The sequence below is a fragment of the Oncorhynchus mykiss genome, chromosome 23 (genome assembly GCF_057628025.1).
Source record: "Oncorhynchus mykiss isolate SJ-2025 chromosome 23, ASM5762802v1, whole genome shotgun sequence".
Taxonomy (NCBI): domain Eukaryota; kingdom Metazoa; phylum Chordata; class Actinopteri; order Salmoniformes; family Salmonidae; genus Oncorhynchus; species Oncorhynchus mykiss.
The window spans coordinates 31392364-31405487 of NC_143044.1; the positions used below are offsets into that span (position 1 = coordinate 31392364).

The 13124-nt window shown below is 43.2% G+C and overlaps 1 protein-coding gene and 1 long non-coding RNA gene across 2 annotated transcripts in view; one reads left to right on the forward strand and one right to left on the reverse strand.

The window, feature by feature from the left end:
• The window catches only part of ankfn1a (ankyrin repeat and fibronectin type III domain containing 1a), a 236193-nt gene that overhangs the window by 95815 nt on the left and 127254 nt on the right, over nt 1-13124 (forward strand). The window lies entirely within an intron of this gene.
• LOC149972565 (uncharacterized) lies at nt 1300-11970 on the reverse strand. The gene is made up of 2 exons (XR_016491214.1): nt 1571-11970; nt 1300-1468 (listed from the first exon to the last, which is right to left on the reverse strand). It is a non-coding gene; the product is annotated as an uncharacterized LOC149972565 (long non-coding RNA).

A 13124-nucleotide genomic window follows, 5' to 3' on the forward strand; every position in this document is an offset into this window, starting at 1 on the left:
AGGTTGCCAACCACTGGTGTAACCCATTACCGGCAACTTCAGGAGCGTAACGGAAGAATCTGCCGAAAGTCAGGTCCAGGTTTTTTTCTTCTGGTATGGTTATTGATCTCTGGCTCCCTATTTAGTAATTTGTGTGTCTTCATTTTTAATCGCAGTGCTTAAAGCATCAGACGACCCCGTAGCCAACATATAGGTGATTTTATTCAAAAATAGGGTCTGTCTGTACAGTATATAGAAAAATGTATTAAAAATAAACAACAAAAACCTTATTTGCATAAGTATTCAGACCCTTTGCTATGAGACTCAAAATTGAGCTCAGGTGCTCCTGTTTCCATTGATCATCATTTAGATCTTTCCGCAACTTGATTGGAGTCCACCTGTGGTCAATTTTAAATTGATTGGACATGATTTGGAAATGCACACACCTGTTTATATAAGGTCCCACAGTTGACAGTGCATGTCAGAGAAAAAACCAAGCCACGAGGTCGAATTAGTTGACCGCAGAGCTCTGAGACAGGATTATTTCGAGGCACAGATCTGGGGGAGGGTACCAAAACCTTTCTGCAACCTTGAAGGTCCCCAAGAACACAGTGGCCTCCATCATTTTTAAATTGAAGAAGTTTGGAACCACCAAGACTCTTCTTAGAGCTGGCCGACCGGCCAAACTGAGCAATCGGGGGAGAAGAGCCTTGGTCAGGGAGGTGACCAAGAACCCGATGGTCACTCTGGCAGAGCTCCAGAGTTCTTCTGTGGAGTTGTGAGAACCTTCCAGAAGGACAACCATCTCTGCAACACTCCACCATTCAGGTATTTATGGTAGAGTGGCCAGACAGAAGCCACTCCTCAGTAAAAGGAGCATGACATCCCACTTGGACTTTGCCAAAAGACACATAAAGGACTCTGACCATGAGAAACAATATTTTCTGGTCTGATGAAACCAAGATTGAACCCTTTGAATGCCAAGCATCACGGCAGGAGGAAACCTGGCACCATCTCTATGGTGAAGCATGGTGGTAGCAGCATCATGCTGTGGGGATGTTTTTCAGCGGCAGGGACAGAGAGATAAGTCAGGATCGAGGGAAAGATGAACAGAGCAAAGTACAGAGAGATCCTTGATGAAAACTTGCTACAGAGCGCTCAAGACCTCAGACTGTGGCAAAGGTGCCCTCCAACAGGACAACAACCCTTAGCATACAGCCAAGACAACACAGGAGGGGCTTTGCGACAAGTCTCTGAATGTCCTTGAGTGTGTCACGATTCTTCAAAATCGAACCCAGAAGCAGACCAGGACAAGGAGAGTAGGAAGAAGGTGAGTATTTATTTACAAGTGAATGTGAATGGGTAGATATATCCAGGTGGTGTAGCGGGTAGCGGTGGTGAGTTGATGGGAGTAAATAGGTGGATCCAATGGGGAAGCGGAATCCTCTGACGACCAGGCGCGAATGGGGTAAATGATCCGGGTGAGTAACTGAAGACAGAACAAACAGAGGTAAGTTCAAGGCAAGCAATACGTAACAAACAACAAAACAAATTCTATCCAACTTGAGGCTGATACTCTGGCACAACATACTGTTCATGGCTAATGATCCGGCAGGGAATGGATGTCAGGTCAGAGCTTTTGAAGGGGAGAGGTGATGATCAGGACAGGTGTGCAGATTACTGATGGGATACAGGTGCGGGTGAACATCGATCTCCCAACAAGCTAATTCGCCCGGCAACCAGACAGGGTGCGTTCCAGGACACCGGAAACACACTCCAGGACAGAAACACAGGCAAACACAGACTCAGGAAGCGGGATTCGTGACAGAGTGGCCCAGCCAGAGCCCGAACATCTCTGGGGAGACCTGAAAACAGCCGTGCAGCGACGATCCCCATTCAACCTGACAAGCTTGAGAGTATCTACAGAGAAGATTAAGAGAAATCCCCAAATACAGGTGTGCCAAGCTTATAGTGTCATACCCAAGAAGACTCTAGGCTGTAATCACTGCCAAAGGTGCTTCAACAAATTTAGTAAAGGGTCTGAATACTTATGTAAATGCAATATTTCCGTTTTCTTTTCTTCTATTTTTTCAATTTGCCAAAATGTCTAAATAAATGTTTTTGCTTTGTCATTATGAGGAATTGTGTGTAGATTGATGAAGGAAAAAATGATTTAATACATTTTAGAGTAAGACTGTAACGTACCAAGATGGAAAAAGTCAAGGAGTCTGAAAACCTTCCGTGTGCACTGATTTTTGGTCATAGATACCTTTAAAAAGAAAAGCAGGGACGTGGATAAAAAAAACAGTCAGTATTTGTCTCATCTAGCCCGACACATCTCTTTTGTATATAGTCGATCAGGCTGTTGATTGTGGCCTGTGCAATACTGTCCCACTCCTTTTCAATGGCTGTGCGAAATTACTCAATACTGGCGCAAACTGGAACACACTGTCGTACATGTTGATCCAGAGCATCCCAATCTTGCTCAATGGGTGAAATGTCTGGTGAGTATGCAGACCATGGAAGAACTGGGACATTTTCAGCTTTCAGGAATTGTGGAAAGATCCTTTACACCTTGGAAAGGGAAAGGGGGTTGGAAAGGGGGTTGGAAAGGGGGTTGGGCCTTTTTGCGGCATGCTTGTAAGGTTTTGATTGTCCGAAATGGTCCCAACAACTCTTCTACTGTTGTCCTTCATAGTTGTCCGGTATCCAGGGATTTGTCATTTAGTCCTGAATAGAACTACTAAGTTGATTTTCCTTCCATTTGCTCTTGAAGATACTTCTTTGAAGATAGGCTAGCCAGCCGTATCGATAGTTCCTCAGTGGGGTGATGAGAGTAGCGTAATACGATGGTTTGAGCAGAGTAACAGGATTGTCCTACTTAAATCAGCTTTAGAATATACTTTACTTAGGACAGCTAATCAGCTGTACCAGTGATTGTGCGGGAGGTGAGTTTATTGTCTCCAGCTCGTGTTGAGATTCAAAGTTCAAACCATTTTAAACGCACAGCAGCAGCTTCACGCTTTTCTGGTCTGATGTGTTAATTCGTAACCCATCATTCATATATGTTGCTATTAAGGGGAGGTTCCAGCAGGCTGGCACGCTCTCTGACCTCACTCCCGGGTGGTGATTACTCACTGTGCAATGTTATGGAAATGATCTCTTATAAATTCTCAAATCACATCCGTCTCTTAACAAAAACACTTTCATCATTTTCATATTACATGCACAACCCATAGTATGGAAACTTTATCCATTTAGTGGGCATACTTTCAAAGTTACAGTATTTCCTTTATAACATTTTTAATGACATCACAAAATATCAAACAAAATGACATTAGTGTCCTATATATTGCCTCTGACTATTCTCTGACCAAAGCACATTCCTTTGATGAATTTGGAGAGCACAGGCCTGGATCTTCTCTCTTGATTTACAACAGGACATGAGTTGTTGATCCCCTTTTATTTCCCCTCTATGGGTGAGTTGGGGTCTGATTTGAAGTTATTCATTGCAAACCTGATCTGACCTATTTGGATTCTCGTGGTCAGTCATGACACTGCCCGTACCATAACCCCACCGCCACCATGGGGAACTATGTTCACAACGTTGACATCAGCAAACCTCTCGCCCACGCAACACCATACACGTGGTCTGTGGTTGTGTGGCCCGTTTGACATACTGCCAAACTCTCTAAAATGACGTCGGGGTGGCTTATGGTACAGAGATTAACATTCAATTATCTGGCAACATCTCTGGTGGACATTCCTGCAGTCAGCATGCCAATTGCATGCTCCCTCCAAACTTGAGACATCTGTGTCATTGTGTTGTGTGCCTAAACTGCACATTTTGGAGTGACCTTGTCACGTCTGCTCCTGCTTCATGCACTCCTATCATCCCCATCACACACACCTGCCTTCCTCGTCACGCACATCAGCGATATTGGACTCACCTGGACTCACTCATCACCTGTTATTACCTCCCCTATATTTGTCAGTTCCCAAGCTCTCTTCCCCGCTTTTGCATCAATTGTTTTTTGGTTTGTGTTACCTGTTCGCTGTTCCTGTCTCGTTTCATGTCCGTTATATATTCAATGTACCTGTACCTGCTTCGTCTCTCCAGCGTCAATTCCATGTGACAGACCTTTTATTGTCCCCAGCACAAGTTGCACCTGTGTGATGAGCATATTGTTTAATCTGCTTCTTGATATGCCACACCTGTCAGGTGGATGGATTATCTTGGCAAAGGAGAAATTCTAATTTACAGGGGAGTAAACAAATCTGTGCAACAAACTTTTGTGCAGATGGAACATTTCTGGGATCTTTTATTTAAGCTCATGAAACATGGGACCAACACTTTACATGTTGCGTCTGGATGCATAATTAAAGTGTTGATCCATATCTGATCTATATATGTTACATTATAACCTCCTTCTGAAATTACCTAAATTCTGAAGTGATCGCCGAAATTTGTGATTGCCGAAATGTCCTACCCTGTCTCTCTTTTTCTCACAAGCATTCAACATGTTTGTTCCCTCTCTCTCTTTTATATCGCTCCCTCTGATGATTCATTGCCAGACCTGCAGTCATGGCAACCAGGTGGTTTTAGTTTGTTAATTTTAACATTTACTGTCACTGACTCTACCTAGATCTGGGCTTTCCACCCTGTTCCTGGAAAGCTACTCTTCTGTAGGTTTAGGTTTCAACCCCAGCTAATTACTAGAATCAGGTGCGCTAGATTAGGGTTAGAGCGAAAATCTACAGGACGGTAGTGCTCCAGAAAACGGGTTGGAGAGCCCTGACCTAGATGAACGCTGCTTTTTAAAGTGGTAACCTAATTGAAAATTACACGTAAATGTATTTTGACGTTCTCATGGTTTTTAGAACGTAGCTATGCATTTAAGCTAAACAAACACCTTTCCCCTAGCTTATAAAGTGTGTGTGTGTGTGTGTTTCTGTGTGTTTGTGTTTTATTTGCACGTCTCCTGATAATCAATGGTAGTCATTCCATCCACCATCCATCCACCCACACACACACAGACAAAGCGTACTTCAGGGAACATCAGGGTCGTGATCAAGCATTCACACTGTGGGAATCCAATATGCAATCATACATATCCTCACTTTATCAAACACACACACACACACAGACGGAGGGAGGGAGGGGTCTCAACTTACTATTGAGAGTAAAAATAGTAGAATACATCAGGTGCAATTTCAAAATGTGGTTGTGCATCAGCAGATTTTCTCTTGTGTCACTCAAGTAGCCATTTCAGCTAAGACTTTTTAGATTGGTAGGTAGTCTAGCCAGTTGCCTTAACTTGTAGAATACCAACTGGGCTCGCAGGGCACGTGCCCAGGTGCCCTACCTCCAGGAGGTGATGATGCACAAGGTGATGATGCTGTTAGTCATTCTCACTCAGATATCATATTAACAGTCATTACAACATTTGTAGAATTGCAGAAACCTTGCTTTAAAGGCCGTTTTTATCTCAATGTCAAATTGAGATAAGTAGTAATCGAGAGCCATACACCCTCCGAAACCCAACCCTGCCAAGCCGCACTGCTTGCTTAACCCAGAAGCCAGCCTCACCAATCAGAGGAAACAGCTGCACCTGGCGACTGTGTCAGCATGCACTGTGCCCGGCCCACCTCAGGAGTCGCTAGAGCACAACGGGACAAGGACATCCCGGGAGGCCAAACCCTCTCCTAACCCAGTACGACGCTAGGCTAATTGTGCACCGCCTCATGGGTCTCACTGCGACACAGCCCGGGATCAAACCCGGGTCTGTAGTAACGCCTCAAGCACTGCTATGCAGTGCCTTAGACCACTGCGCAACTCGGGAGGCTGATATCAAATAATTTCTGTGTAACAATTAAGTACCTAACATTAGGAGCACCTGCTCTTTCCATGACAGACTGACCAGGTGAATCCCTTGTTGATGTCACTTGTTAAATCCACTTCAATCAGTGGAGATGAAGGGGAGGAGACAGGTTAATGAAGGATGTTTAACCCTTGATACAGTTGACACATGGATTGTGTGTGTCTCATTTAGAGGGTGAATGGGCAAGACAAAATATTTAAGTGCCTTTGAACAGGGTATGGTAGTAGGTGCCAGGCGCACGGTTTGTCTCACGAAATGCAACACTGCTGGGTTTTTCACTCTCAACAGTTTCCCGTGTGTATCAAGAATGGTCCACCACCCAAAGTACATCCGGCCAACTTGACACAACTGTGGGAAGCATCAGCATCAACATGGGCCAGCACCCCAGCTGAACGCATTTGACACCTTGTAGAGTCCATGTCCTGGTGAATTGAGGTTGTTCTGAGGGCAAAAGGGGGTGCAACTCCATATTAGAAAGGTGTTCCTAATGTTTTGTACACTCAGTGTATTTAAAACTCAGGAAAATCACATTCCTGACTGCACTAGGACTTTAAAACTGCAACATTTTTCTACACCCCATGGCAAAATGTGTAGAATTGAAGGAAATATACATTTTTCTTTCTAACATCAAGAGGGAGCAGCTTCGTAGTGAATTCCTATCAAATTAGTTTTTTTTCTGAATGCTTAAACACTAAAAGTGATTCTTGAAGCACTATCTCTGAAACCATTAACACTTATAGCCAATGCATTTACCAAGTGTGCCAAACTGAATGCACGTTCTCTGCTTTACACTCAGTTTGTATTTTTTTAACACACTTTTTGCAAAACTGTAAACACAACTCACTGCTTTACACTCAGTTTGCAATTTAATAACACACTTCTAGCAAAACTGTTAATATTGGTCTCTACATTGATACACTATTTCGCCTTTTGTTGTTTGAGGAGTATTAGAACATTTGAAGAAAAAAAACATTTTCCCCCTTATTTGTATAGATTTTTTTACTTTATTTTTTATTTCACCTTTATTTAACCAGGTAGGCTAGTTGAGAACAAGTTCTCATTTACAACTGCAACCTGGCCAAGATAAAGCATAGCATTGTGAACAGACAACAACACACATGGAGTAAACAAGAAACAAGTCAATAACACAGAAAAAAAGAGTCTATATACATTGTGTGCAAAAGGCATGAGGAGGTAGGCGAATAATTACAATTTAGCAGATTAACACTGGAGTGATAAATGATCAGATGGTCATGTGCAGGTAGAGATACTGGTGTGCAAAAGAACAGAAAAGTAAATAAATAAAAACAGTATGGGGATGAGGTAGGTAAATTGGGTGGGCTATTTACCGATGGACTAAGTACAGCTGCAGCGATCGGTTAGCTGCTCAGATAGCAGATGTTTAAAGTTGGTGAGGGAGATAAAAGTCTCCAACTTCAGCGAATTTTGCAATTCGTTCGAGTCACAGGCAGCAGAGAACTGTAAGGAAAGACGGACAAATGAGGTGTTGGCTTTGGGGATGATCAGTGAGATACAGCGTGTGCTACAGGTGGGTGTCGCCATCGTGACCAGTGAACTGAGATAAGGTGGAGCTTTACCTAGCATGGACTTGTAGATGACCTGGAGCCAGTGGGTCTGGCGACGAATATGTAGCGAGGGCCAGCAGACTAGAGCATACAGGTCGCAGTGGTGGGTGGTATAAGGTGCTTTAGTAACAAAATGGATGGCACTGTGATAAACTGCATCCAGTTTGCTGAGTAGAGTATTGGAAGCTATTTTGTAGATGACATCGCCGAAATCGAGAATCGGTAGGATAGTTTTACTAGAGTAAGTTTGGCGGCGTGAGTGAAGGAGGCTTTGTTTGCGGATTAGAAAGCCGACTCTAGATTTTATTTTAGATTGGAGATGTTTGATATGAGTCTGGAAGGAGAGTTTACAGTCTAGCCAGACACCTAGGTACTTATAGATGTCCACATATTCTAGGTCGGAACCATCCAGGGTGGTGATGCTAGGTGCAGGCAGCGGGTGCAGGCAGCGAATGGTTGAAAAGCATGCATTTGGTTTTACTAGCGTTTAAGAGCAGTTGGAGGCCACGGAAGGAGTGTTGTATGGCATTGAAGCTCGTTTGGAGGTTAGATAGCAGTGTCCACGGAAGGGCCAGAAGTATACAGAATGGTATCGTCTGCGTAGAGGTAGATCAGGGAATCGCCCGCAGCAAGAGCAACATCATTGATATATACAGAGAAAAGAGTCGGCCCGAGAATTGAACCCTGTGGCACCCCCATAGAGACTGCCAGAGGACCGGACAACATGCCCTCCGATTTGACACACTGAACTCTATCTGCAAAGTAGTTGGTGAACCAGGCAAGGCAGTCATTAGGAAAACCAAGGCTACCGAGTCTGCCGATAAGAATATGGTGATTGACAGAGTCGAAAGCCTTGGCCAGGTCGATGAAGACGGCTGCACAGTACTGTCTTTTATCGATGGCGGTTATGATATCGTTGACCGGCTCGGAAACCAGATTGCACAGCGGAGAAGGTACGGTGGGATTCGAGATGGTCAGTGATCTGTTTGTTGACTTGGCTTTCGAAGACCTTAGATAGGTAGGGCAGGATGGATATAGGTCTGTAACAGTTTGGGTCCAGGGTGTCTCCCCCTTTGAAGAGGGGGATGACTGCGGCAGCTTTCCAATTCTTGGGGATCTCAGACGATATGAGAGAGAGGTTGAACAGGCTGGTAATAGGGGTTGCGACAATGGCGACAAGTTGCGACAATGAGAAGCTGGGAGCCTTGGGCGAGGAGCTGCGGGGGGGGGGGGGGGGGGGGGGGGGGTGGAGCTGTTGGCCGAGGTTGGAGTAGCCAGGAGGAAGGCATGGCCAGCCGTTGAGAAATGCTTGTTGAAGTTTTCGATTATCATGGATTTATCGGTGGTGACCGTGTTACCTAGCCTCAGTGCAGTGGGCAGCTGGGAGAAGGTGCTCTTGTTCTACATGGACTTTACAGTGTCCCAGAACTTTTTGGAGTTAGAGCTACAGGATGCAAATTTCTGCTTGAAAAAGCTGGCCTTTGCTTTCCTGACTGACTGCGTGTATTGGTTCCTGACTTACCTGAACAGTTTGATGCTATTGCAGTCCGCCACAGGATGTTTTTGTGCTGGTCGAGGTCAGTCAGGTCTGGAGTCAACCAAGGGCTATATCTGTTCTTAGTTCTGCATTTTTTGAACAGAGCATGCTTATCTAAGATGGTGAGGAAGTTACTATTAAAGAATGACCAGGCATCCTCAACTGACGGGATGAGGTCAATATCCTTCCAGGATACCCGTGCCAGGTCGAATAGAATGGCCTGCTCGCAGAAGTGTTTTATGGAGCGTTTGACATTGATGAGGGGTAGTCGTTTTTTATTAATTTTATTTATTTCATCTTTATTTAACCAGGTAGGCTAGTGGAGAACAAGTTTGTTTGACTGCGGACCCGTAGCGGATACAGGCAATGCGGCAGTGATCGCTGAGATCCTGGTTGAAGACAGCGGAGGTGTATTTGGAGGGCCAGTTGGTCAGGATAACGTCTATGAGGGTGCCCTTGTTAACAGTTTTAGGGTTTATCTGGTGGGTTCCTTGATGATTTGTGTGAGATTGAGGGCGTCTAGCTTAGATTGTAGGACTGCCGGGGTGTTAAGAATATCCCAGTTTAGGTCACCTAACAGAACAAACTCTGAAGCTAGATGGGGGGCGATCAATTCACAAATGGTGTCCAGGGCACAGCTAGGAGCTGAGGGGGGTCGGTAGCAGGCGGCAACAGTGAGAGACTTATTTCTGGAGAGAGTCATTTTTAAAATTAGTAGTTCGAACTGTTTGGGTATGGACCTGGAAAGTATGACATTACTTTGCAGGCTATCTCTGCAGTAGATGGCAACTCCTCCCCCTTTGGCAGTTCTATCTTGACGAAAAATGTTATAGTTGGGTATGGAAATCTCAGAATTTTTGGTGGCTTTCCTAAGCCAGGATTCAGACACGGCAAGGACATCAGGGTTGGCAGAGTGTGCTAAAGCAGTGAGTAAAACAAACTTAGGGAGGAGACTTCTGATGTTGACATGCATGAAACCAAGGCTTTTTCGATCACAGAAGTCAACAAATGAGGGTGCTTGGGGACATGCAGGGCCTGGGTTTACCTCCACTTCACCCACGGAACAGAGGAGGAGTAGTATGAGGGTGCAGCTAAAAGGCTATCAAAACTGGTCGTCTAGAGCGTTGGGGACAAAGAATAAAAGGAGCAGATTTCTGGCCATGGTAGAATATATTCAGGGCATAATGCGCAGACAGGGGTATGGTGGGGTGCGGGTACAGCGGAGGTAAGCCCAGGCACTGGGTGATGATAAGAGAGGTTGTATCTCTGGACATGCTGGTTGTAATGGGTGAGGTCACCGCATGTGTGGGAGGTGGGACAAAGGAGGTATCAGAGGTATGAAGAGTGGAACTAGGGGCTCCATTGTAAACTAAAACAATGATAACTAACCTGAACAACAGTATACAAGGCATATTGACAATTGAGAGAGACATACAGTGAGGCATAAAGTAACCGCAGGTGTTGATTGGGAGAGCTAGCTAAAATAACAGGTGAGACAACAACAGCTAATCAGCTAACACAACAACAGCAGGTAAAATGGCGATGACTAGGCAGAGATAGTGTGTTATGTTCGGAATACACATCCATACTTTACACATTTGGATACCTGTGCGTATGTGTGTTTACTACATGTATGACAAAACTTATTGCAAACTGCTATGCCCTGCACACAGAAAAAGTGTTTTTCATGTATACTATCAGTGTGTAGTTGGTGCTTCGTGTGCTTATTCAAATTATGGTTTGTGTGTACTGTATTGATGCAAAAAAAAAAAAAAAGATTTTGAAGAGTTTTGCAAGAATTGTTTGCTTTTGCAAGATATGTATAATGTTTTGCTGGTTTGGTGTAAGGTTTTGTGGTTAGTGTGTAGAGTTTTGCAAAAATAGCCTATAGTTTCAAAGATCGTGCCTAAACAATTAGAAAAAACCGTAAACTAAACTGAACAGAACAGTCTCCATAGCCAATTATTGCAGGATATTCCCTGCCCGGGAATGTAAGGATATAGACAAAAGAGTGGGCTGAAAAATAGAGATGGAGAGGGAAAGAAACAGCAAGGGAAGAAAGATAGAGATGGAAAGTGGACTGGAATGGAAAAAGAAAGAGTGGGATGGAAAGAAAGGGAGCGTGAGAGACAAAAAAATATAGAAATAATCAATAAAGAAATAAGAGAGTGTGATTAAAATTTTTTTTTTATACATTTATTCCTAAATTCCTCTTTCTTCAAGGGCTGTATTTTCACCCACAGTGGCCAATCCACTATTCATTCTGATCTTAACTCCAACCCCCCCATGTCCACAGATAAACCCATCTTTCCCAGTACAATATCTTTTGCAATAGATCCCTCTATTTTACTGTGATGTGTTACGAGGGTCTTGAACCTGCCTATTTGTAACTTTTCTACCGATATTGCCATAAAAATTATTATAAAAAATTATTATTTTTCCCGTTGAATGATCATGGTTTTTCAGATCCCATTTGCAGGTCCTTCTGAACCCTCATATTAGGACATAATAACCATTCCTGAACCTGACTCCAAAAGCATCCCACCAATAGACAGGACCAGAAGAGATGTCTTATTGATTCTGTTTCCGCGTAGCAGAGTCTGCACAAGGCTGACCGTTCAATGTCCCATATATTAGGCATTTGTTTTGTAGCAAATCTTTTATTTAATATTTAAAATTTAAACAAACTGGTTGATGTGTCAGTTGTATTTTTATATATCAATTCATAGACCCCATGCCAAAGTATTGGAACATTACAGATCTGTTCCCAATTGACTTGAATTTTATGTGGCATTGCTGTCAAACCTTTTGACTTTAATTGAAACTAATCTTTTTGTTTATACAGTTGAAGTCAGAAGTTTACATACACTCAAGTTGGAGTCATTAAAACACATTTTTCAACCACTCCACAAATTTCTTGTTAACAGACAGATAGTATTGGCAAGTCGGTTAGGACATCTACTTTGTGCATGACACAAGTAATTTTCCCAACAATTGTTTAGACAGATTATTTAACTTATAATTCACAGTATCATAATTCCAGTGGGTCAGAAGTTTACATACACTAAGTTGACTGTGCCTTTAAACAGCTTGTAAAATTCCAGAAAATTATGTCATAGCTTTAGAAGCTTCTGATAGGCTAATTGACATCATTTGAGTCAATTGGAGGTGTACCTGTGGATGTATTTTAAGGCCTACCTTCAAACTCAGTTCCTCTTTGCTTGGCATCATAGGAAAATCAAAAGAAATTTGCCAAAAAATTGTAGACCTCCACAAGTCTGGTTCATCCTTGGGAGCAATTTCCAAATGCCTGAAGGTACCACGTTCATCTGTACAAACAATAGTACACAAGTATAAACACTAAGGGACCACGCAGCCGTCATACCGCTCAGGAAGGAGACGCGTTCCGTCTCCCCAAACTTACTTTGGGGTGAAAAGTGCAAATCGATCCAGAAACACAAAGGACCTTGTGAAGATGCTGGCGAAAACAGGTACAAAAGTATCTATATCCACAGTAAAACGAGTCCTATATCGACATAACCTGAACGGCTGCTCAGCAAGGAAGAGGCCACTGCTCCAAAACCGCCATAAAAAAAGCCTGACTACGGTTTGCAACTGCACAACTGCACAAAGATCATACTTTTTAGAAAAATGTCCTCTGGTCTGATGAAACAAAAATAGAACTGTTTGGCCACAATGGGGTTGCTTTGCTGCAGGAAGGACTGATGCACTTCACAAAATATATGCCATCATGAGGTAGGAAAATTATGTGGATATATTGAAGCAAGCAAACTTCCAAACTTCTGACCCACTGGGAATGTGATGCAAGAAATAAAAGCTGAAATAAATCATTCTGTCTACTATTATTCTGACATTGCACATTCTTAAAATGAAGTGGTGATCCTAACTGACCTAAGACAGGGAATTGTTACTAGGATTAAATGTCAGGAATTGTGAAAAACTGAGTTTAAATGTATTTGGCTAAGGTATATGTAAACTTGCGACTTCAACTGTATATACTAATCATTTATGCCATTTGTGGTTTTTAATGGGTGGCAGACAGACTAATTGTTCTAGCTACCAAAGTATTTATCAGGGACCAAATTGTAGCCTATTCCCTATATAGTGCACTACTTTTGA